This window comes from Eufriesea mexicana, unplaced genomic scaffold (assembly GCF_001483705.2).
Source record: "Eufriesea mexicana isolate 0111107269 unplaced genomic scaffold, ASM148370v2 scaffold1623, whole genome shotgun sequence".
Classification (NCBI taxonomy): Eukaryota; Metazoa; Arthropoda; class Insecta; order Hymenoptera; family Apidae; genus Eufriesea; species Eufriesea mexicana.
This window is the reverse complement of record NW_016909734.1, coordinates 851,504-877,499: the sequence shown is the minus strand read 5'-3', so window position 1 is coordinate 877,499 and position 25,996 is coordinate 851,504. Positions and strand designations below refer to the sequence as shown.

The 25,996-nt window shown below is 46.7% G+C and overlaps 1 protein-coding gene across 3 annotated transcripts in view; it reads right to left on the bottom strand.

The window, feature by feature from the left end:
• The window catches only part of Pdk1 (Phosphoinositide-dependent kinase 1), a 423,846-nt gene that overhangs the window by 11,620 nt on the left and 386,230 nt on the right, over window positions 1-25,996 (bottom strand). Inside the window, exon 1 of one of the 3 annotated variants that reach the window (XM_017901524.1) lies at window positions 9,989-9,999. The exons of the other annotated variants lie outside the window; for them this stretch is intronic. The gene's annotated coding sequence lies outside the window, so the exon portion shown is untranslated. Of the gene's footprint in view, window positions 1-9,988; window positions 10,000-25,996 lie in introns of those variants that run through there. 3 annotated transcript variants of the gene reach the window in all.

The following is a 25,996-nucleotide window of genomic DNA, read 5'->3' as shown; positions in this document are numbered from 1 at the left end:
CTGCGGTTCGATTTCCCAGAAACGTCTACTTCCCTGTTGGCGCGATAAAAAGGGGAAGAACAGCGGAATCGGGGAACGAACTAGTTCGTGGATAAGCGATAAATTCGATCCTTCCACGTAAGATTGGCGCACTATCGACAGTAAACACCGTGCGGATACTTTGTCATCATAGCCAAACGTTCGGAACGACTTTACGCGTGAATTTGACCGCCGCCTAAGGAGAAGAGAAAAAGAGGCGTCGTGGTGGGGCGGCGGGTAGTCGGACGGTGGTGGGGGACGGCTGGGGAATCCCGCGCGGTGCGCATGCGCGGCGGTACTGGTGGGGTTACTCAACCGACGGCGCCAGTATTCTCGTCCCCCTCCCGGCCCCGTGCAACTTCTGGCTCGTCGGTGCTGTTGCCTTGGAAGGGAGGGCATGGATCACACGCGCACACTGCCCTGTCTCTCTCTCTCGGTGTGTTTGTTTGTTTATAGTCGCGTTCTGGGAAATACCCGATGCGAGTAACGGACTCTTGTGCGCGCGGAGGCTTGCACTCCCATTCTGGCGTTGCATCCGGTCGGTTCTCCGCGAGTATCCCGACGAATGCCTTCCTTAGTATTCTTCTTTGCCCTGCCACTTAGCATTCCCTCTTCCCTGGCTACTTAAACGCTTGTCCTTTTAAAGCCTCCTTTACGTTTATTCATTCCGTCTCGAATGTGAAAGAATGAGTTACGCGTTTCTCGCTAACTCGACCATTCTCTGACCATTAGTACCCGCGTTCGGCATCTTAATTTCGGCTTATCGCCCGAGTTTTCTACGCCTCCTTTCTCTCCGATTAAACCGAATTAATATTACCAAACTAATATATATACGTGTCACGATGTAACGCGGTTAAACGCGTTCCAGCGATATGCCGTCGTTCCGCGTGCGGTTTTCCTCCGCGGGAAACGAGCCGTCGGTATTTTCCCCGTCGCCTTTGTTGATTATTGGTTTATTGTTTGTTGGCAGTTTTGAAAACACCGCACGATAACCTAATCACGGCACGCTCGATACGATCGAGCGCGCAACGGGCCGATAAAAATTTTATCGCGACACATTCTCTCGGAAAGTAGTTCACGCGTAATCTCAAGAATGCAGCACATCAGCCACGTTACACTTGCTTGTGTACAACCGTACGTACGTGTATCCGCAAATCGCACAACAAATATTGTACAATGGAATTGTGTAACGGCTGCTACGCGGCGCCGCGCGACGGAAAATCGAGACGCGTCTCGCGCGATAAAAACGATTATCAAATCGACAATGTGATTTTAGGGGAAATCGGGACGTCGAGCGTGTTTGTCGAGTCTGTAAAAAATAATCGCCACTCGATCCCTTCTTTCTGCATCGTCTGCACGAGCACGGTGCGTGCGCGCGTTCGTACGAGGAAAAGAAATCGGGAAAGGATCGAGTTTTGTCGAGGAGCTTCAAAATTTCCGTCTTCCTTTGGACCCACATCGTACCGTTCGCTATGTCCCATCCGTTTCGCAAATCTCGGTTCATTTATTCGCGAAACCGGCCCTGTGCACGCAAATGCGTGGCCGAGCGATGTTCCACAGTCATGCCGATTACTATCCGCGACTGGCCCATTTAGCAATATTGTTGCTCGGCGTCCAGCCGTTAATATCTTGTTTACACGTCCGACGGAGGATTGTCTTGCACACGAGGAACGCGACGAAACGACAAAGTCCAGCGTACCAGGAATGGTTTCGCAGTTGTTGACTCTTCCGCGAATCAGCGGGCATTATCGTTTCTTTAAATGAATAATTGCCCGTTGTTATATCGTTGCCGAGCCAGTCAGCGTCTAGTCATCCGCGGTTAGAAATATTTTCATCCACCGTCGCGTCTTCGACCCATTTTCCCGCCTCGTCCTCCATTTTCGTACGTCTACCTGGCCAGATCGGATATCTTTGAGTCTAAGACAGGCAACGAGTAATCATCTCGTTGTTATATCGCGAAATCGCGAGGAATATCGACAATTTGGAGAAAATTTCGCTCGGAAGGAAATGGTTGGTACCGTCGCGGCGTCCGAGATGTCGCGTCGATCGCTAGACGTCCATCAGGGTCTCGCGACGCGGACAAAGAGAGGTCCTAGCTGCTCGGTCGATACGGAAGAGTCGTTGAGATCGGGCTAGGACTCGGGCAAACGAGCGAATGGAAAGCGAATGGAAAGCGAAAGCGCGAAATGGCCGGGGAAAAGAAGATACCTCCGAGATAGGAGGTTTCCGCTTAATATGTCACGCAGTCATCGAACTTGGAACGCTATTATCGTGATCGTTTGCTCCAGTGCCTCGTCGCAGTGCAAACAATGATCCGTCGCCGATCAACTGGCGGCAGAGAAGGCGAAACGCAGGTCGGAGAGAGACGGGAGAGAGAAGCCTCGTGACGTGTTGCCGCTGCTACATAATTAGCGCGCGAAAATAGATTTTTGCGAAACGAGCCGAGCTCCGCTCTGGTATGTCAATGAAAACAAATCCTTGTTCCCCTTTTTTCCCCTCTCCTGCTCCCTTTCTCTTTGTCGAGGCCTGGTAGCTCCGGCGAAGGCCGCCGAATACTGAAATATACACGCCGTTCGGAATAGTCGAATCATTGTTTGCTCGATCGAGTCCCCGGTATCGTTTCGCTCCTCGCCAAACAGACCCAGCTTCCGAAATAACGGATGCGACTTTCCCGCTTCTATCCACACCGTGGCTCGCGAAAACTACGCTTCGACGCACCGCCATCATTGTCGATTCGCGCACCTGTCGATGGGAATTCCATTTTTTCGAATTCCCAGCAATTTTTCTCGCATAAATCGAATATTCGCGAAATGGACGCGAAACACGACGAATTCGGCACCATTTTGGCACCATTTTGTGGCCACCGCGCGATTCCTTATAGGAAAATAGGGGAAAGTGTAGAATAAAATTCTTTACGGTACCATTTTTGTACCATTTTGGCACCATTATGTGGCCACCACGCGATTCCTTATGGGAAAATAAAAGAAAGTGTAGAAGAAAATTTTTTACGCTGCCATTTTGGTACCATTTTGGGATTACCACGCGTTCCTCATGGGAAAACGAGGGAAAGTGTGAAATGAAATTTTTTTTACTACCATTTCGGTATCATTTTGACACCATTTTATGGCCACCATGCGATTCCATATGGGAAAATAAAGGAAAATGTAGAATAAAATTTTTTACGATGCCATTTTGTACCATTTTGAGATTACCACGCGTTCCTCATAGGAAAACGAGGGAAAGTGTGAAATGAAATTTTTGACGCTACCATTTTGATACCATTTTGATACCATTTCGAGGGAAAGTGAAGAACGAAATGTTTTCATTTTCGGCTTACCGATAGAGAAATTCTGTTTTAATTTAAAAATTTGATGAATCAATGAAATATGTAAATAGATAAACAGATACCGTGTAACGTTGTTTACAAACGTACTGCTTTTTAACGGCTCGATTTTTCTTCGGACAGTTTACGTAAAAATAATGATAAAAATTTATAGCGAGCCTAATCCATTATTCAAACATGGCGAAAAGGTAACACGGAGAGCAAGGAGATCTAACAGTGCACGAAACACGTTGTCGTTAATTATTGTACGATTAATTACTCGCACGTGGAAGTTCTTTCGCTACAGGAAAGTATATCGGACAGTTTTATTTGAATATTACATTTGTATCGTCTTATTACCATAAACGTAACACTTGCTATTAGCAACTACGATTTTGCTAACTCATGACTAAGAGTGCAAGGAATTAATACAATAAATTAATCGTGCCATGTGTGCAATAAAGTGTGACTCTTCGTAAAGATGTCGTGTCTTCTGGACCTTTCCATAGTTATAAATAAATTCAAAACGAGAGAGAAAGTCGGGAGATACGATCCTGCCGTTTGGCAATTTATAGAGAATTTTCTCGAAAACCAATATAGCATAACAAATCTAAAACGAAGAGATTCGATTGCACACTGGCGTTTCCCTTATTTTTCCTGGAGGAGCCAGGTCGCGTGTGCAATTTTGTACGCGCGTTACTCGCCCCGAACTCGTGCACGCGATTCGCGACGAGCACAGCGTAAAACGCACAGGGGTTGTACATAACATTTACCTTTAACGGCTAATATAAATGCTTCTACTTATCACCGCTCCCCCACGTGCACGCGTGGCGTACGGAGCAATAAAGAGAGACAATTGTGCAAACATATAAATGTAATTGGAAAAGTTGCGACACGTGCGGCCTTGTTTATGTAATGCAGAAAATTTGCATCGATATCCGGCAGTTCGTCGAGCATCCAGCGAAAATTTATCCTTTGATCGTTCTAATTTCCCCGTTCAACGCTGTCATTTCCATGGGGATATTGAAAAAAGCATTTCTGCGTTCTTCCAGGTAAACGCGAAACCGACGCGCGCCACGTATACCTTTGTATCGCGTTATTACGGGAACACTTTTCATCAAAGCACGGGAAAACAATTTTCCTTCTCGACGTCGACGTGTTATTAAATTTCAGAACTGAACTGCAACGATTGTAACGCGGCGCGTTCCCTTGGTGTTCTTAACGATAGCAAAATTAACGGTTGCGAAATGCAAATTGCGAATGGGGTGTACGTAAAAGGGGGCCACGGTTTTATTCTCTCTCCACGGTACTATCGAGCACGCCGATTCCACGAAACCTCGGAATGCGATCTGTACGCCAAAACGTGAAATTCGTTCCACGATAATATGCAATATTAATCAATTTTTCTTTTCTTTTCAATTTTGCAAATTTACTCCTATGAGAAAAAACGAACGTAAAATCTAATCTCTCGAGTAAATGTACATGCGAATGATTTTATTCCCTGCTTTCGTTTTTGATTTTATTTATCGAAGGATTTTCTAAAATCCGTAACGCTATTTCGACATCGCTATAGTAGAGCAACGTTCTCGTTCGTTTGCACGCGGAAGCTCGTATCTAGCACACCCGGTATATAAACAGGCGGCGCATCTTCTGCTACGATTTTACCGTGCTAATATCGGTGCCAGAAAATCACTGGAAAATCGGTCACGAGTGACTAATCGTGGAAGAATGGCCAATGCTCTTGTTCTATCCGCCTCTCGCAACGGAAACATCGAAGTGGCAGGTAGTTGGAAAAATTCATTTTCTATCTTACGCCGCGATCGTGATCGAGCGAGATCGAAATCCTTTTTATCGTGGCCGACACTGACGCGTTATGAAAAGTAGCATGTGCCATTCGTCTTGCGGTGACTAGCACATTTTTGTCCATTGTTTCCACCGGAAACTAGCGTGTCTGATATCGGCCAGTGATAACGAGCACGACTGACAGTCCGCCAAGAATCGTGGCATATTTCGGACAATGCGGAGAGGAGTGGCACGATTCGTTTGCCTCGGATTACTTCGGTTTACGAACAGTTACGACAAGCATCTTTGCTATCGGGTGTTCAAGCTTGGAAAAATTCCTACAATTTGCGATTAACCCATTTGCATCGTGGCTCTACTTAAGGTGCCGTGTTCAGGCATCAGCGACATTCAATTGACGACTGGCCCGTATCACCGTGCGCGTATCAGCGCCTACTCATAATGGCAATTAAAAGGATTTTCACGACAAAAGTAAAACTTGTTAAGAATATAATAAACCGATGTAGATGAGATGCTCACAAAAGGGATCAAACGTGATCCGTGGCATATGAAGAAAATTCAACAACTGGTAATGGAAAAAGTCAGCTCGCGGATTATTCCGCGCTCGGTGATAAGCGACAGTCGTGGTTCGCGGATTATTCCGCGCTCGGTGATAAGCGACAGTCGTGGCTCGCGGATTATTCCGCGCTCGGTGATAGACGACTGTCGTGGTTCGCGGAATATTCCGCGCTTGGATGCAAATGGTTTAATATACGCAAACGAAAGAATTCGTAATAGATCGATGAATTTTCGAAACATTTTCGTCTTTGTTCAGGTTCACACGAATTTCGCTGAATGACTGGTACAATTACGGATTATGAATGGTAGTATAATCGTGTCTGTACAATCTCTTATTTTTCACGGTAGAATGTCAAGTGATATCGTGTTTGTACACGCAGCGACATACCTGTACGCGCTGTTTGCACGCAACGTAGTCGCGCCGATATTTCTCAACATCTCGAAAACTGTGAATTCCACTATCCGCCATTTTACTCTTTTAATTCGTTATTTTTCGCGATAGGTCAACGAATCGTGGTAATTTTCGATCGCGAAAGAGGCGCAATTATGCAGGTGTCAGACATGTTACGAATTTTCGAAAATTTTCGAAAATTACAAGTCCAACGCGTGTCAGAGTGCCAATTTCTTTTTCCTAAAAAGACCACTCGCCGGTGTTTAACCCTTTCGCTACCCTTAGCCACGAGACGCCATCTACGCACGACTATAGACATCGGCCACAAAAGTTGTGTAAAAAATTAAAAAATTAATGCTACCGTTCCTCTTAGCTCTCTTCGCAAAGAATTCCAAGCTCTATTGCGATGGTCAGTTTTTCCTTTTCATTTTTCTTCGAAAAATTTGCGTCAAAAGACCGAATGCTAAATACTGCACTGTCATGATGTCACCGTAATCTTATGGCAATGTTATAAACGGTCTAACTTCATTGCAAAAGAATTTAAAAAATTGTTTTCGCGTTTAATTTTTTGTTATATCCTATGCTAATTGGTGCCACGGAGTTATCCTTTCGTTCTCAGTACTGATATTGGTTGCTTTATTAAAAAATGATCGAAAATTTAATACGTATACTTCATACTACGTGACCTACGTAAAACTGTGAACAAACGATGTTTATTCTTACGTGCAAATATTGTTTCTAGAAGAGAAACTTGTTTCTTTGTTTCTCATCCAGTTTTATATCGATGTTATTCGTACGATTTTCAATGAATATCGAACCACAATTGGCATTGCATTATTCTCCCTATTTTCAGTAATATGCTGCATTTTGAATTTTTGAAGTATCGTTCTTAGTTTGGTTTTTGTTAGCAAATTCGTCCGGGTATCTTCGTATAGGCGCTAAAAAAGGGTTAACTCGTGCGAAAAAGGGATTATAATCGTGTTTTGCGTAGTTCGAGGTACACTCGATGGAACGGTAAACTGGTCTCTTTGTCTCGGACAAGCAGCGCAGATTAGGCACGCGTGGTACGCAACGCGTGGATGATTAATCGCTCATCGTAGACGCGATTGTCATGCGAATCATCGACAGACCAACGGCGAAGAAACGACGTTTCGCGCCTTTCTCAAGCGTAACAGTGACATCGCAGGACTCGCAAGGTGCACACGGTATCGCGTCATTCGACGCGCGTGTCATAATGATACGCGGGTGAAACGATCGCGACGGTAACCACCTCGCCTTTGTTGGATCGAGCCTAGGCCGAAGGCTAGAAAAACAGTCGGCTTCGGCAAAATAAATGGCCGACTAATTAACGAATGCACGAGCCCCACGGACATCTGGCAAATAAAGGAGCGCCGCTGGCGGTCGCCCGATAAAACAATGATTTCAATCGTTCCCTGGCTACAGCTCGTCACCATCCAGAGATAATCGCTTCGTCCTTCGAGATCGAACGGGAGACACGTTTTTCGGGGAAATCCATCGAGATCCCACCTCCTTGGAAAATGATCGATACTCGAGGAAGGTCGCGTACGCGAAGAATAAAAAATGAAAAATAAAAATAAAAATGGAGGAGAAAGGGTTGGCAGAGGAATGCGAAACACGGTTGCTCGGGAACCCCGTGGAGCAATTATAATCGATACGAGGCATTAGTCGCGGACAGAAGAATTTCATCGTCCCGATGAAGAGCTCTCCCCGAGACCCGAGACTGAGAGAGAGGTGACATTAAATAGCTATTATTAACAGTCGTACAGACGGTCGTTACGATAGCCAGGACGCTTGAAATTACTCTAATTTCCACGAATCTGCCGGCGAATGAGATGCAAATTCCCCTATTTATTTTGCAAGCGATCTCACTCTTAATAAGACCATACAATGTCGTCTCGCGTCGGTTCCGGCCGTGTACAGCAAAGCCTTGTAATTTCTCCGCTAATACGGAGCTTCGTGGTCCGACGAGGCGCACGCGAGGAACGGGGCCCGATTAGCCAAATTTCAATTTCATAGCTCGCAACGAGGAGTCAAGAGTCGCAACGCGGATCCGCTCGACTCGGCTCGGCTCGGCGTGAACGCCGATTAATCGGCATCTCGGGCCTGCCGTGTTTTCAGCCACGAACAACCAAACGGTATTCGTCTCGCTATCGCGCGGCGATCGCGTGGCGAGCAGAACGGACCTCGGGCCCCGACACGCGGATCGACGTTCGTGGCGCGCGAGCGCGAGCGCAATCGCGTCGGATCTGATCGGCGAATTCCAGACCGATCGCCGATTGCGGGATCTAGCGCTTACGTGACTAATTAGCCGGGAATTCGAGCGAAATCGCGCACTCCGCACTCGATAGTGCGTTACGAAGGTGCACCGGTAAAAGTCCACCGTGCGACGTTTTATCGATTGCATTGTACGCGGCCGTTGGGTCCGGGGGTTGCGGAAACCGACTTGGTGGAGGAGAGAAAAATGGGAAAAGCCGGTGGGCCGGGGAAGAAAGAGAGAGTGCATGACCCGACGACAGGGAACAACGCTCTCTCGCGAGTTGCTGGGCCCAGCGCCTACTCGCGCGAGTGGATACCGCGTCGGCGTTGATTCGATTCGAAAAAGGATCGATATTTTCACGGCGTTGAACGAAGATCGAGTTAACAATTTCACTGTCACGGTGGTCATTGGTGACTGGGAGCGCTTGAACTACTTACGATTGCAAAAATCGAATAAAAATTAACAGTTAGCGTATTCCGAATATAACCGCTAATTAGAAGATACGTTGAAATAAACAGTGCCTGATCGAGGGATTCAAAATTTTTATTAGAACGTCGATCAGAAAAATATTAAAACAAATCTTGCATCTAACGGTGCACTCCCATGGTGTCCTCCCTCAGGGAAACGTGCGACGTGATTTCGGCGTGGCAGTCGAAGGGTTAACCCTTTCTGGACTTGAGGAATTCGTATATGCATTTGGAATAAAACAACTGATAGAGTCGAAAGATCCATGTATAACGTGTCTCGCGTAAACGCATCGCTATGGCCACGTATGTCTATAATTTGACATCTTAGAGTGCTATCGACGAAAATGGCGACTAAGCAGAAACGTGCACTGGCAATTCGAAATGCCTATCGACTGCTATTAATCTCATGTTAGGGTTAACTTCGAACCGTCCCGTCCGCAAGGGGTTAGTTCGAGTTAGGTTAAGTGCCGCGAAGAAAGTCGCGGGATATTCCGCGTTGGCGGTAGGAAGATGGCGGATGGACGACGCCACGCGTGGAAAGCTTGGCGGATAGGCGGTGATCGCAGTGGGGAACTTTTTCGAGGACTTGATCGGCGGAAAGTGGCGCATGGAGCGGTTAGCCGAGACAAAGTACGCGGTCGGGTTGGGAAATAAAACTGCGACGCGACGATTAAAGCGATTCCGGAGCAGAACGGCGATCCTCGCGGCCGCAAAGAAGCCCCGGCCGTAAATAGTCGCGGCGAACGCAGGAACAAAAGTCAATAGACGAGTGCACGCGTGGAGCGCGGTAATTTTCCTACTCGAGGCGAAACCGAGGCAACGTCTCGCCGCGTTCGCATGAATGGAAAAAACAAGGGTGGGGATTAATCGAGGAGAAACCGGATAGCCGACGTGCGGAAGAAATGCAATTAGAAAAAGAGAGCAGCGGGGAAACACGGGAGAGAACAATGCGGATAAAGAGAACCGACCACGAGCCTGTACGATCGAGAGCGCAGAGAGAACCGTAGGCGGAGAGGAAAAAGGAGGAAGAGAGAAAGAGAGAGAGAAAGAGGAGTATATCGCGGTGACCGATAATGCGAGGCATGGCCGTCTGGCAATAAATAAAAAAGTATTTGTACCGTTTATCGGCTGTTTACGACGGCCTGGTCACTTACAGCAATATAGTAAATCGCGTAGGCTGCGTGAATCATTGGTGGTGGCCGGGAGTCGGGCGATCTTCGAACCTCATTCACCAGGCAACGGGCACTCGGGTACGTGGACGAGGGCGCCGATTATGGCGATGGAATTTCAGAAATCACGCTCCTTAATTAATCCCCGGAGCAGCGAGCTCGAACTTCGGCCACGCGATCCGCCGATAAGGTGCACGTGAACGAGCAAGGGGCAACCACGCCAGAAATATATGTACAACGTCTGCAAATCGTCTGACCGTGTTTCGATGCCCGAAGCGGGACCGGCGGTCTTTATCTGGGCCGCTGGAGAACGAGGTTAACGCGAAGGGTACGACACTCAGCGGACTCGTCCTCGTCGCTGCCGATTCACCTTCTCCTCTTCATCCTCGACTTCCGGTACGGCGCTCGGCCGCGGCGCGATCGGTGCCCACCGCGGAGGATCGATCCGAATCGATCGGATTCTCTCTGCCGCGCGCGTTATCTCGTTTTTATCGTCGCGACGCGTGCGCGAGCCAAAGCCGATACTCGAGCACGAGGATCCGTTAATCTCGCGTTTAGACGAAAATATATTATCGGCCGGCTAATCGTCCTGCGCGTGTCGTTGCCGCGTACACACGCAAAGAGTCCACGCCGGCAAGGAAAGATACCGTTAGCGTAACGATCTGTTATGTTGCTCTTAATCGGGGAACAAACAACAATCCGTTTATGCGGTTGTTGCCGCGTCCGAGTAAACAGCCGCGGCCAGGGAAAAAAATGTACACGTGCGCAAAGTCCATTTATAATACCGTATCTGCGGCTCGCGGTCGATACTACGATTGCGGTAAATAAGTTTACGAGCCGCGGACCGTGCCGTTGCGCCGTGCTATCGTTGCCGAACGCTTCGTTACGGCGATGCACGAGGCACCACCGTTGGCGAATTAATCAGCCGCGCGACGACCAAGCGGAATCCTTCGTCCCTCGAGTCGCCGTCGTCGGCCACGCTCGCGATAATTTACGATATCGTCGCGATCTCTTGCCGAACCGACCATCCACCGTTACCCGATACTAATAATAGCGTAATAACGCGACCCGATTATTTACGAGACTATTACGCAACGAGTCCGGTGAGAGGCGAGCGATCGTGGCGCCACCGCATCTGGCTCGCTTTTCGAATTCGCGCGCCCGTCTTGTTCCGCGGAATTAATGTCACGGTCATACGTCGCGAAACTCGTACACGTCGCAATACGCGTCTCGATCTCTACGCGAACGCTTTTCGTGTCAAAATGGCGATGGGTACATTAGGGATAGGGAAAAACCAAAAGAGTTTTGAATACGAACTATAATATGGTATTGCACCGTGCGCGTCAAATCGGTAGGCAAAGCGGTATCGTAAATACCTGTTCGAACGTATAGCTGTAATAGAATTCTTTTCCAATTACTTTCTTAATTCTCGGAGTCAAAAATTCCGTTTACGCGAATTTTGTCAGTGTCTCGAGGGGAGAACGATCAACGAACAAGATCGATCGAATTATCGTCGGAAATCGGAATTATCGTTTCGTTCACGTCGCAATACACGCTTCGGTCTCAACGCGAACGCTTTTCGTACCAAAATGGCGATGGGTACATTGAGAGAAAGAAAGAAGAATTTTGAATATGAGCTAGATGGTAATACACCGTGCGCGATGAATTGGTAGGCAAAGCGGCATAGAAAATACCTGTTTGAGCGTATAAATGAACTAAGATTCTATTTTAATTAATTTATAAATTTTCGGAGTGAAAAATTCTGTTTACGCGAATTCTGTCAATGTCTCGAGTGGAGAACCGTCAACGAAGAAGATGGAACGGATTATCGTCGGAATTAAACTTTCGTTCACGTCGTAATACACGCTTCGGTCTCAACGCGAACGCTTTTCGTACCAAAATGGCGATGGGTACACTGAAGGAAAGAAAGAAGAATTTTAAATATGAGCTAGATGGTAATACGTCGCAATACACGCTTCGGTCTCAACGCGAACGCTTTTCGTACCAAAATGGCGATGGGTACATTGAGAGAAAGAAAGAAGAATTTTGAATATGAGCTAGATGGTGTTACACCGTGCGCGATGAATTGGTAGGCAAAGCGGCATAGAAAATACCTGTTTGAGCGTATAAATGAACTAAGATTCTATTTTAATTAATTTATAAATTTTCGGAGTGAAAAATTCTGTTTACGCGAATTCTGTCAATGTCTCGAGTGGAGAACCGTCAACGAAGAAGATGGAACGGATTATCGTCGGAATTAAACTTTCGTTCACGTCGTAATACACGCTTCGGTCTCAACGCGAACGCTTTTCGTACCAAAATGGCGATGGATACATTAGGGATAGGGAAAAACGAAAAGAATTTTGAATATGAACTATAATCTGGTATTGCACCGTGCGCGATGAATCCGTAGGCAAAGCATCATCGAAAATACCTGTTTGAGCGTATAAATGAACTAAGATTCTTTTTCAATTACTTTCTTAATTCTCGTAGTGAAAAATTCCGTTTACGCGAATTCTGTCAATGTCTCGAGTGGAGAACGGTCAACGAAGAAGATCGAACGAATTATCGTCGGAATCAGGTCGGATTATAATAGAAGATGCTGGTGATCCGCTTAGATTCTTCTACCAACGTGGAAGCCTCGATCGTTCATGGTGCACCTTCGTCGTATCACTCACATGCTATCGATTCGCCTTATGGGACGATCACCGAACGATCGATCGGTCGCGAGCGCGGAAAACGCAGGGTTCGCGAGACGACAGGCGTCGCGAAACGGTCGCGCTTTCGACTGTCTCGTCATTTCGATCCGGCTCAACGTGGTTCTTCTAATGGCACGTGTTTACTGTCGAGCTGCCAAGCGAATTCTGGCCGCCGCATAGTGGGCCAGAGGCTCGTGTGTCGAAGCTTCCTACGTGACAGCCGATGGCCGATGATTAACGCGATCGGATTAAGGGTAATTAGAAAATGAAGCCTGTTTCCCTCCAGCTGTCACCGCGACGCTTTTCCCATTCGACACCGACGAATACGACACCATTCCGTCTCCATACCTTCCTCTCCACGAGAATCTCTACATTGAAGTATGACGCGATCCGATCGGTTTTTATCGAATAATTACGAGAAAATCGATCTCCAACCGAAGATTCTAGAACTAATTTCGCATTGCACACGTGCTTAATGATCGATGGTTATTGGGACACGAGTGTCCCGACCTTCTGTACGATGATTGATGAAAAACTGGTTTTATATATGTTTATGTACACGCGAGTCGAGCAGTCGTACCTGTTCTGCGTATCTCGTTCATGGGATCAAACCGAGAAACGAGGTGTCTCCTTTGTTCGCGACATTCGCGAGACATAGATGTAGGATCGCGTTTGGTGGATGGGCTAAAATAGCTAAAATTTGCTTCTTAGTGGAACAGAATAAGTCGATACATAGAGTATTGACTAAGAGAGATTCGCTATGGGCACGCTCGACTTGGACTTCTTACTGACATACTGGCACACTCTTAGAGACTAGCTCAAAACCTCCTAAAGACTGTTAGACTTGGCTATACCTTTAGTAAAATGCGAAATCGCCGAATTTAGCAAACGCCACGTAAGTTAGTTAACGTGTCACGAAAATCAATTAGCTAGAAAGTTGTCAAATCCAAATAAATCTCCATTTAGACTAAAAAGATTCGCTCCCCTAAACCTGGTACGTCGATTCTCCTAATAACTCAAACTCCATCATTGTACTACACATACTGCAAGTAATCAACCGATGCAACGATTTACGTATTTGCTTTTCGTGTCCCTCATAAAGCTATCACTTTTACTTATAATTCCCATTTGAGCAATTGATTGTAAAACTCGTGAAGTCAATAAAAAAAAATAAAAGACTGTTAGAGATTCCTGGAGACTGTTAAAGATTCTTGGAGACTGACTCGCCCGCGCCCTTGCACCCTTATTTAAGCCATTCAGTCTGTCCTTTCGTTTCCAATCATGCCCCTTTCCCACACAACCTCGGTGGGCCAGGTACTTCAACCACTCTGGACGCATCCCTAAAATTTGACTCGACTCTACCATAAATATTCTTTGCAGTCAATCCTCTTACACACGGACACTTTCGTTCTAAGCCCAGTCACACTTGACATTCTTTCAGGGCCGTACTTATTCCAATCCCACATAGATGTTTCTTCGAAGGGGGCTAAATCTGAACCTTTGAAATTGTCAACGACCCACGAAAATGAAGACAAACGCGATAGTTGGGGTAAATTTAAAATTTAAAAAACTCGTGGCATCGATTATGTTTCCTCGTTCGGACGCACCCCTCGCGAGGTTCGGAGGGCGAGTTTGCCAAAGCAGAGAGGGTTAACGCGAACAGGGTAACTTATTGTCCCCAGGGTGGAATGTTTGATCGACCGTGGGTGGTCGTCTATTCTTCGGGCCGACTTCCGCTGCGTCCGTGGACAGAAACGGACAGGTAAACGCAGGGAGGAGCTCGCGTGGGTGGGCCTGTATGCGCACAGGGTGACCTGATTTGTATTCGCTGACGGAACGCCGTTCGCTAACTCGATGAAAACCCGCATCTTCCGAGTTCCGTCGATTCCCCGGCTCGCGCTTTGAATGCCAAAGTGGCCGAATTGTCTTAACGCGGACAAAGGAACGTGTAATTTTCTGAATCGTCGCTCGGGACGTCACGATGGTAGTCACAAGGTCGGAGACTCTGTGTTGAAAACGTCGTGGAAATCGTCTTACGGGAAAGCTGCGCTGACCCAAGGTCGAGATGGCTTCCCGAGATCACGAGGTCGGGCAGTTCACCTTGCGACACGGGTACATAGAAATCGATCCCTCTGGCCGGATGATTCCGCGGGAGACACGTCCGTTTCGCCATGATCCGATGCACTTCCTTCGCGAACAGGTTTCCCAGCGGACGCGGAGCGTGGTTCTCGCTGCAGCGAGTAATCCTCCGCGATAAACGACGCGTGTTTGTTTGCTCCGACGATGACGACACGGATCGGAGAGGTTTAAATTCGCAGGTCGACGTGCAACGTCGTGGTCGAGGCAGGAAAATATTTTTTCTCTTCCACCGCGCATTCCGCCTCGCGACGCACAATCGACGATAATGAGCCGCCGAATCGGCAGAACGCGACACAATAGCGCGCGGCTACGTCACGCAGATTAATACGCGACCGAACCACCTGCGAAGCTCGACTGATTAGCGATCCAGGCACGATCCGTCACACGGCCGTGCTCGCAGCGGACCCGTTATCAACTCCGCGTTCTTGCCGTAATCGTTTTTTTCCTCTCGTAAACACTCCGACTCGGAAGCCGAGCGACGCCTTGGAAAAGTTTCGTGAGGCCGGAGTCAAAGGGTATCTGCGATCCAGCGATCGCGAACCGAGCCGCTTGTCGCCTCTCGGCTTAACCGATTAACGAGCAGCCGCGAGATCCAACCGTAACGATCTCCTCGCGTTCGAGTTTCTGCTACCGATTCGACCTACTTCCTCAACGTCGTACCGCCACTTTGCAAGTCCGTCGATCGACTTACGGATCGACTTACCGATCGACTTACCGATCGACTTGCCGATCTAAATCGACGACCGTGCGCCGGTCAACGTCGTACCGCCACTTTGCAAGTCCGTCGATCGACTTACGGATCGACTTACCGATCGACTTGCCGATCTAAATCGACGACCGTGCGCCGAACGCAGGGAACGGAAGAGCTTTACGATACACGGACAGGCGATTTACGATCGACCGAGGATCTTTTATCCCATCGATCGGGGAGAAAAAATAGGACGACGGGACCCCGTTTTCATTCGGGTGAGAGGAACGAATTTAGGCGAACGCGAGTTACGTTGTCGAGGATGGCGCTCGTAAAACCGGCCATAAAGGACGGCTATAAATGAAGCCGCTCGGCGTGCAAATATTAATAGCGTAGATTAGTTAACCGAAAAATAGGAAGGCGTGTTTACATTCGCGATTCCCGTGACGTAATCAGCCGAAGCGTGTGCGCGACCAGCTGAAAAATATTTGCTCTCTCCGCGAACACGTTCGATCCTTTTCGCCGATCGCGCGGAGACATCCGCGTGTTCTACTGTCTTGGAAAACATCCTCGTTGCCCCGAACCCCCGTGTCACGCTCCAGCGAAACCCGTGAACCAGACGCTCGAAAATTACCGCGATAAGTGGACGAGTAAACGACGGGATCGACGTTCGCCGTGATCTCGAGTAATCGCGACGTGGATCGCTGCTACCCACGCGAACGCGAGAGCCATTTCCGAAATTCCTGCCGCGTAACGACCGACGGATTCCCCGACGAACTTACACGGAACGACGAGCCAGACGGGACCGATTTTATTTACGCATCTCCGCGAACGCGAGAAACGCGCTGGAGAATCGATGGCTGAATTTTCCAACGAATTTAAGGGGAACGACGATCTCGGGAATCGGTTCTATTCGGGTCAGCGACGTCTCCGCGAACGGGAGGACGATTTTCGAAATTCGCTTCGCGAAATTTCTCCGCGATTCCGTGCAAAACCTCGTCCGTCTTCGAATATTCGTCTTCTGTAACGAATCGCGGTGTTTTCCGCCGAATTTATGGGAGACCTCGATCCATGGAAATCGGTTCTATCCGCGCGAGAGTGGCATCCTCGCGATCGGTGGTTTACCCAGCGGCGACTGAATTTTTGGGCGAATTTGCATCGGGAAAAGTTGTCCAAAGGGCCCGCGAGAAAAAGCACGCGCGCACAGGTGAGCAACGATGGTGGAAGAGCGCGGCGCGGATCGTTTTAACGAGGCTCGTCCGTTTTATTACCGGCTGATTGCGCGAACCGGCGCGAAACGCGCGTTTCGGCTCCGTGCCGGCGCGATGGATTCGTAAACGAGGCCGCGCGATGGAAAAAAAGATGTATTTTTAACGAGGCTGATTGAAAAAGGCGCGTGAAATGAGCGTGCGGTTTTTATTCGCGCCGCGCCGACGCCGCGCGCGAAAACACGGCTCCCGAGCAAAATATCGGCGGATCGCGAGGATACGATTCTGCATAATAATAACGTCAATAGATACCGAATTGTTGAAAAGATAAGTTTAGCTTTGTTTTTGACAAAGATCAATCTAGGATATAAGATACAAATAAATAGTTTGTAATATATATAGTTGGGGTCAGTTTCTCAGGAGAAGTTCGAGCTTCGAAATTTAATCAAATGGCGACTGAAGCACGCCTCTTGAATGCAAAGGGTTAATATTATACATATTATTATTATTAATATTATTATTATTTTATTCATTAATGTTCTGTGGTCCATTTAGATAAAATTTTACATACGAAAGAGAAGCAAAGAAATTATGCAAAATATAACAACGAAGGGACTTGCTTACAAACGCTTCGTTCAGGAGGAATAGCTTTAATCAATAATCATCCGTAATTGTTTTTTGAAAATTTGTAAATACCCATAAAAAAATCTATGCGATTATAAAAAGTGTTTTGAGTCGGTAATAATACGATAAATTGGATTAATTAATCCATATGTAGATCTGGATATAGGTACATGAAAACCTGCTCTAGGCACATAGAAATTAATCTGCGTGAGAAGAGAGGAGCAATCAATGAGATTATTAATTAATTTAGAGATAAAACTATGGTCAGCTATTCTTCTTCGTGCAGACAATGTTCCAAGGTTGACAGTATTTAACATTAACATGATCAAAAATTGATATTAGGCTATTTAGCTTATATGCACAACACCTGAGAAATTTATGCTGCACTCTCTCGATCATGATTTTCGCGATTAAATCTTTTCGGAGACCATATAATCGAAGCGTATTCCAGTAAGGGTCGAACAAGAGTAATGTATAGCAATCTTATACTGTGAATTCAATGAAGATTTTACTATTAAATCTCATAATCCCAACACGAGTATTCCCCTAATCGCGCAAAAAGAAACTGTCTCACTTTCTCCTTACGATCCACGTTACTGAACCGAATCTACGATCGATCTCTCCCGCGTAAAATGGTCGCAACAAAATTTCAAGAATCTCTGAAAGAAGATAAAACAGACGAAAATATAGACGAATCGCGGAGTGGAATAAAATTCCGCTGGTCGAAGCAATCGCAGCGCGATGGCGCGAAGATTGGTCGCCTAATTGCCACGCGATGCACCGAGTCGCTAATGAAAAGTACACATCGGCGTTTCGCAAACGTTTCCCGAGGCGATCCTCTTTTCCAAAGGACAGTTTAGCCACCGCTTTCCTTCTCGTATTAACGAGCCCGTGGTCCCGTCGCAAACAGAGAGCTCGTCAACAGGACCTAGCGGACGCAGGCTTCCTTGCACCCTTCCCAAACTTCCACCTCTGTTACCCTGATCGGTTTCATCCTCCCATCTCGCCGTCATCTCGCGACAAACACCGCGACCGTGGAAATTTCACTGCTTCGCAAACTCGACGTATCGCGAGATGCCCGACGCGTTTCGCGGAAGTGACGACGCGGAGAAAAATATTTTCGAGCGGAGCAGGTACCGCGAGTCGAGGACGAGATCGTCCTGGCAGCGGAGTGGCCGGCATGCAAACAAAGGATAGCGACGACGGCCGGGACGAAAAATATCGTAAAAGCTGTTCGAGGCGGCGTAAATATTTTGTACGAGCGCGGAGTAAATACTGGGATCGAGGCGGGGAAGGATGGCGAGCTCGTCCGTATTCCTCGGCCTCTTATCTTGCCGGTTAACGAGCGGATCGGCGATGCGTTGTCGATGCCGAGGCGAGCCGGGATTCGAGAAAGTTTCGCCGCGGACGAAAACAAGATTACGCCCGTTTACTCGCGGGCCTGGCTCCGCGGACGAAAATATTACGTGTCCGGCGAGCGGAGATCGCAGGTGAGATTACCTGGGAGGTGGATAAACGATCGCCAAATGAAAACAATCCTTGAGGGGCCACGCGGCGCTATCTCCGCTGACGCACTTCCGACGCTCCGTGCAGCTTATCTGCCATCGCTTTCGCGGCTTTCGGCCCAAGATTACGCGCGTAACTTTAATCGAGATCGCGATACGGTCGAGAGTCGCAAAGTTCGGCCCGTTAATTAATCTTTAATTAACCGGCGAGTTATTGGAAACCTACTGTGCACGAGGTAGGAAAAATTTCATGAGAAAATTGTATCGACTGATTTCACGCTCGCGGGTCACGAGAAAGTCTTTGGGGTACGCTGGGATTAACCCTTTTCAGTCGCCATTCGATAAAATTTCGAAGATCGATAGTAATCAATATGTTGAATTTAAGATAATAAAATAATGCGAAATATCGAAATCAAATAATTTGTTGGAATGCTTAAGACACAAGTCGAGACATCTTATATATAACCTAGATGTTAACATGTTTTTCGATTACATACTAATGTATGATTGTGTACGTGTCTGTCGGTCACCAGCCAAATTTCTTTGTTCAAACGACTCACGATCAATCTCTATGGAATCGTTGTACAGCACACACCCATCGAGTTATCAATTATTAAAGCATTGCCTTTTTATAATTAGTGTTCCTTTCTTTTTAACTCCACTGCCATCCCAAATTCTATCATAATTCTATGTATTAATTATTACACGATTTCTTATTTACTGCTCGAAAATATATCGTCAACTTTATAGCAGAAAATCTTTGAATTCCTACTACTCTTTAGCCAAAAGTCATCGAGTGCAAAGATTTAAAAATATCTCACCTTTTTGATGCACTGTACTGCATGGTGAGACGTTTTTAGCGTCCCCACCAGGAAATATCGCAATAGCTGCATGTGCATAGGTTTAAATTTCGCCTTATTTACGTACAGCAGTTGGTAATACCGTCGACAAACGTTATAAATGTGTCCCACCCTATAACAAATTCAATTAACCTTTTGCACTCGGAGATTTTTCGATACAAGAAAATAGTAATTCGAAGATTTTCTGCCATAAAGTCGACGATATTTCTAAAAAAGTTCTTGTAAATAAGAAATCGTATGCAAATTAAGATGTAGAATTATTTTACTTTAATATTTATAATTGTAAATTTAATATATTAATTAACGTGAGAGACGCGTTTCAAATGCAAAGGGTTAAGTTATTATCATTTCTTTATGTTTTTACATTATGCCATTCCTTTACTCCCTATTCCTTAAATATATATCAATTTTGTTTCATTTAAAACGGAATAAAATTCCTATGCAACATGGGTCTATTTTATTATCTGAAATTCTGTGCCGCAAAGAGTTAAATTTATTTATTGACACTTTGATGGTCTTCTCGAAGCGTGACGCCATGTGATACTCCTATGCCGAGTCGTACTCGGTATTTCTAATTTTAAGTACAATACATCGTCGGAATTATTGGAGAATAAAATTCGTTTAGATATTTATGGAGGATATTCGAAAGAAAATATGTAAGATACCTGACACGAATTTTCTGTTGGAAGATTGGAGAAGAATCGAGACTGCGAAGGGTTAAAGTTAAACGCAATTATTAAACGACGGAGAGATATATCGGTACAAGGTTGATGTAAATAAATAGCTGCTCGTATTTTTAAAATAGAGTACGTATTTTTTATCGGCACCAGCGACGCATGGAAAATTGCAAGATCCGTATGGGGTGCGTGTGTCACCGTTGAGGGGTTCGCCATGCCCAAGATAAATACGAATTGCGTCGCACTTGTGATATTGCTGGCGAAATGTGTGGCAATTGCGGGGTTAATACGAAGAACGACACTCGTCGATTTTATCTTTTAAAGAAAAAATGAAATATTCCGCCATCTTTTAGTCTAGAATTAATTCTAGAATTATTAGTGAATTTTCCTGATATTATAGTACAATATATATGAAAATGCATCGCTTTTCATGATAAAAATAAATAGAGAAATCGATAGGAAAACGCGAAGAGTGAAAAATTTCATTAGTTTAAATTCTCATGCACTGTTTTTAAATTATTGCTATAATTGTAGTATACATACATACTGATATAATTATGATAGTAATCATTTTCGTATAAGTTATTTCAACCAGTCACATGCGTCGGGGAAGCACTCTTGAACGACGAGTTAACTCGTCGCCCCGGTTAACATGGTAATCAACGCGTCGTCGGGGGTCCGACTCGTCCCGACTCGATGGAAATTCTTTTGCACACGACATGTTCGCGAATAATAACAAGACGGAGCACGTCTATTTCCACGCTGGTTTCGCAATATTTGTTCATGTGCTGCTCGTATTTATCGGTTCATCTGCAGTTATTTTTACCCACGCGAAGTTTAAATAACAATCAGAACTCGTATCACGTTCGACGGTACTTGTTTTCCAGTCCGTTCCCTTCGCGACCGACTCCCGCGTAGCTGTTCAAATTAAGCAGGAGGATGCGGAGGAAGAAAAATGAAAGAAAAATGAAAGAAAAATCGGAGAAAAATGTAAGAAAAATTGGAGAAAAAATAAAGAAAAAAGGAAAGGGGGGACAAGAGTACGCTTTGCATACCATAGGGGGAATTCAACTCGCTTCTAACGTTATATTACGCCATTAAGGGGGGGCCGCGTTGTGCACACGCACGGGATGACGAGTAACGACAATCGTAAACAATGCCTGAGGAAAATCTGCGAGCGTTCAGCAGTGATTGAGTCCGTTGAAACAACGTTCCTCTCGCGTTCTTATAACAATCAGGCCCGATCGGCGGAAATCGTCCTACACGAGAACGAGTTTGCAAAGTTTCGACAACTAACGTCGCGGAGGAAAGCTGCCATTAGAGTTCCAGACTCGTGGAAACATCGTAAATTCGCTCTCATCGCCCTTTCCTTTCTATCTGCGAGTTTGTTGTATAACAACCGTATATTTATTATAAAATTATAATTTGTACACGTCTTATATCCTAATAGTTCACTCTCATGCTTCTTATGTCAAACTGAAACTGCTTATAACACATTCACTCTGATCCATAGTAACTGTACAACACCATGCATTCTAGATCTTCCACTCGCACTTCCAAAAAACACACATATCTACATTAGTGCCATTACTCGACCTCACACACTTGCATTCACATTAATAAAACGAAATCCACACTCTCCATCCTGTAGCGTCCTACCGTATAGAATCCCTTCGATGTCCTAGACCGCTTATCACGCGCCAAATTAATATTGTGTGACCAGTTGTAATAATAAGGACCCAGAGTGTGTGGTCAAAATAGAAAAGAATAGTTATAATAGAGACGTTGAACGGGGTACCGTTTCGAACACGCGTTTATATGTGTAAGTAAGATGTTTCAAGGATCGGTGTCGAAGACGAACTGATTTCTCGAATTTGATCTATGTCGCGTCTTGTCGTGTCCTGTCCGGTGTTTTCTCCAGTTTAGTTTTGATTGGGCAAAATAAACGTTGGTGGTGGAAAAGTAAGGAGTTTTAATTGGACAGAGGGTGTGACGGAAGGACCGTTGGCTAAGGAGTAGGAAAGTGTCAAGGAGCCGATTTTTGATGGTCAATAACGTGATTTATAAGTGCTGTCCGTCCGTCGCTTGTTGAGTCTGTCACACGTGGGTCCCATCTGTCGCGCCTGGTACTTGTAAAATTCCTAAACTTAGCTTTACCTTTATAAACTTAATCCGCTAGAACGACGGTGAGGCACATCTGACCTGCGGAATTGCGGTCGCGGTATAAAATATAAAATAAACCGTTAGGTCTGTTAAAGTATTAGATCTACCGGAAAATTCTGTCCCTTAATGTCACCTGAAGTATTGTCGAATTCGCTATACCTTCCAGACTTAATACCTAGTTCCATCATCCTGGGAAGTGGTCATAAGTAACGATGAAAATGATATTGTTAGATAAGTATAAATAAATTTGTTGAAAATGTATTATTTTCTTTTACTTCAAAAACGGACAGAACTTTTCGGTAGACCTAATATAAGCATTAGAATAAAAATCATGTTATAAACACGCTCTCCGGGACGGAACACATCCATTTTTCCCCATTTTCTTTGCCCCTCGCCCTTTCTGTCCACGAGATCGAGGAGAATAATAGATTTAAATATCGAACGATGGAATTTTTAATCCGTTCGTTCAACCCGTTATCATCGTGGTATCACGAGGCAATCACTTAAGCGGCGTGCGTACGATGCGTAGGGCGATTCGCCGGCGATCACGCGAATCCTGACGCCGCCATTTATCTCTAACCTCTAACGCAAAGAGCGACGGTGCGTCGTTGCGACGTCTAAAAACAGGCCCCCGATTAGTCCCGACCAAATTTAAATACGCGCGCGCGACCTGGCGCGTTTTTTCCGAGACGATAACGCCGCGTGCCGCTTTATCGGGAGCCGTTATCGGGCTTCTTAACTCGGGCTCTCCAAAAATAGCGGTACCCCGTGCGTGTACCCCAACTCCGTCGAGCGTCGGGTCAATGTCGTTGGACCCCGCGGTGGAAAGCGTCCACGGTGTACACTCTAATCGAGAGCCTCCACGCGGTTGCTACCAGTTGCCAGCGAGTTATCAGTCGGATTTTCTCCGCGTGCAAGCGTGGCCGGATCGGAGACGGTTTCGAAACGATTCCTGGCAGCCGGAGGAAGAAAATATTTATATCGCAGCGATAAGGATCGTCGACGCCTATGACGCTCATGACCGTGCAACGAAATCCGCCGTTGCTCGATAACGCCGCTTAATTTACGACGATCGACGGGATCGCTTGGCCGTGTCGCTTGGCCTCGCGTATGCACGCGCGAGGACGTACACACGGCCGGCTGTGCCACGGTTACACGCGAGAACGCCCGATATCGCCGAATGTTTCTGTTTGCGTAATCCGCCGCGACCGGGCTTGGAAACCTGTCAAAACGTAATATCGGATTGCCGCGTAACATTTTCCATTAGTCCCTCTGCCTCTCTGCAGCGCGCCACATCCACAGCGGGGGGTCGAGAGTTGTCGCGCGAAATCGATCGGGCCCCCGACCAAATCTCCGTATAATTCCGGACTAACGCCGTTAGACGGTATTTCTTCGCGAGGATATCCACTCGGGAGGAAGAGTCTCGAGGTTTAACGATCTCCGATTGTTCGATTTCGTGGGTGTGGGGGAATTTGGGGGAATTTCGCGATGACGTGATTGCGGGATGATAACTCGCGGGGGCACGGGGAACGGAGGCTTTGAGGATCGTATCGAGGGAAACCTGTTAGCCGGTGGAATATTAGTCGCGCGTAAGTGCCTTCTGGCAAAAGTAACGAGACGCGGAAACAGAAGGATAGACGAATCATCGGGAAGCAACGGAATCCAGCGGAATCCAGCGGCTTCTCCGGCCACGTCCGCGTGGAAATGCCTCGTCACCGGCGGAACAAAGATCCTTCGCGCCTCTGCATCCGCCCTGCAAACGGTCCACGATTGTTCGTTGCTTTGTGTAGCGACCGTTATTGGATTCCGGAAGAAGATCGCGAGGAATAATCCGCTGGCACTCGTTCGTGTTTCGCGGTTAATGCATTCGCTGCGGCGAGCATCCATCATTTCTAGCTTTCTGCTACTTTTCGAAGTAATTAATCACCCGGCCATTGTGCTCGCCCCCTCTCTGTCTCTCTCTCGCCACCCGCCCCCGACCGGCCGCCAAGCTGATAACGCGTTATCGTAATCCAAGGGTGAGTCCACGTCGAACGCGCCCACGTATAAATACACGTCGATACTATCACGGAAGTTCACTTGCCACGATCGATCGACCTTTCGTTCCTGGAAGTTGTTCGCTCTCTCTAGCGCACGCCCCCTATAAATTTATTTCGATGCGAAACGCGCGGACCTCCTATTGCCCCGGCCGACTAAATGGCCGTCGGATAACGGACACTCGAGGAGCGCGTGTATCGCGAGCCTTTGCCAGGGCCCGAGATACCGGACCTTTTTCGACGCCGATCGCATGGTACGCTCCAACGACTCGCGCCGCGGAATTCCCCGTCGCGTCGATAGAAGGGATTGGTCAGTATTTAGGAGCATAGTGATATACGACAGGTCGAGACAATGGTCGCCTCGAGACGCCAGCGTCGAGCCCCGAGAACCCCGTCTATGCACACCATCGATACCCACCAACTTTTCACCCACCGATCGGTTCTGCGCGGTTCCACGAAATCTTCCGAGCCAGAGTTTACTTTTCGACTATATTCCAAATCGATACAGTTTGAAATTTCGAAAAATCCGCTTGACGCTACCATTTCCAAGCTTGATAATTGGGAGGGTGCTAGCACGCTGCGCGAAGTATCGCGTCGGAGATCGGCAGAATTTTCTTCCCAGCTTTATTATTTCAAAATTTAGTGAATCTAATACTCGTGGCACTAATGAATTTTTCCATCGAAAATCGAAAGTTCTCGTTGTAATATAAAAATTGCAAAATTCGTAGCGGCACGATCGATTTTTCGTGAAAGATCGGTGGAATTCCGCGATCCTGAATTACCTGTCCGATCGCGTTGGTGTAAAATTCCTTCGAATCATCGCAAAGGAGCACGATCGTTGAACTTTAGATTCGTGGATGGTAAAAATATTAGCATAAAATTCGGCAAAGTCGCGAGAAGGGGGCATTGGCGTGTCCACGATTTAGCGAACGGTTCCGACTTCTCGAGCAACGAATTAAAGTTCGCCACTTATCCTCGATTCGTGCCCTATTTAAGAGCGCCACGAGGAAAACACGGAGCGTATCGACAGTTTCGGTTAAATTTAGACGGGTGGACAAGTGACTTGGCAGCGAGAAATTGTTCCTTAATTACCCTACGACGGGAAGATGGTCGCGGAAGGCGGACGGGGCGCAGGGGCCTCTATTAAAAGCGGGGACAACGGCGAAAATTAATCCAAATGCACGAAAACAGCCGGCAGACCGACTATATTTAACTCGTCGGATGGAAGCCGTTGGAAATAGAACAAAAGCGAACCGCTTTGTCATCCTCGAGAGCTCGTGATCGTGTGCAACCACGTGGACGTGCCGTATAATAAAGACGAATCGCTGAAAAATAGACGCTCGACGAGATGGTACGGTGACATTTCTCCAACGATCCTGACGTTCCCACTCTTT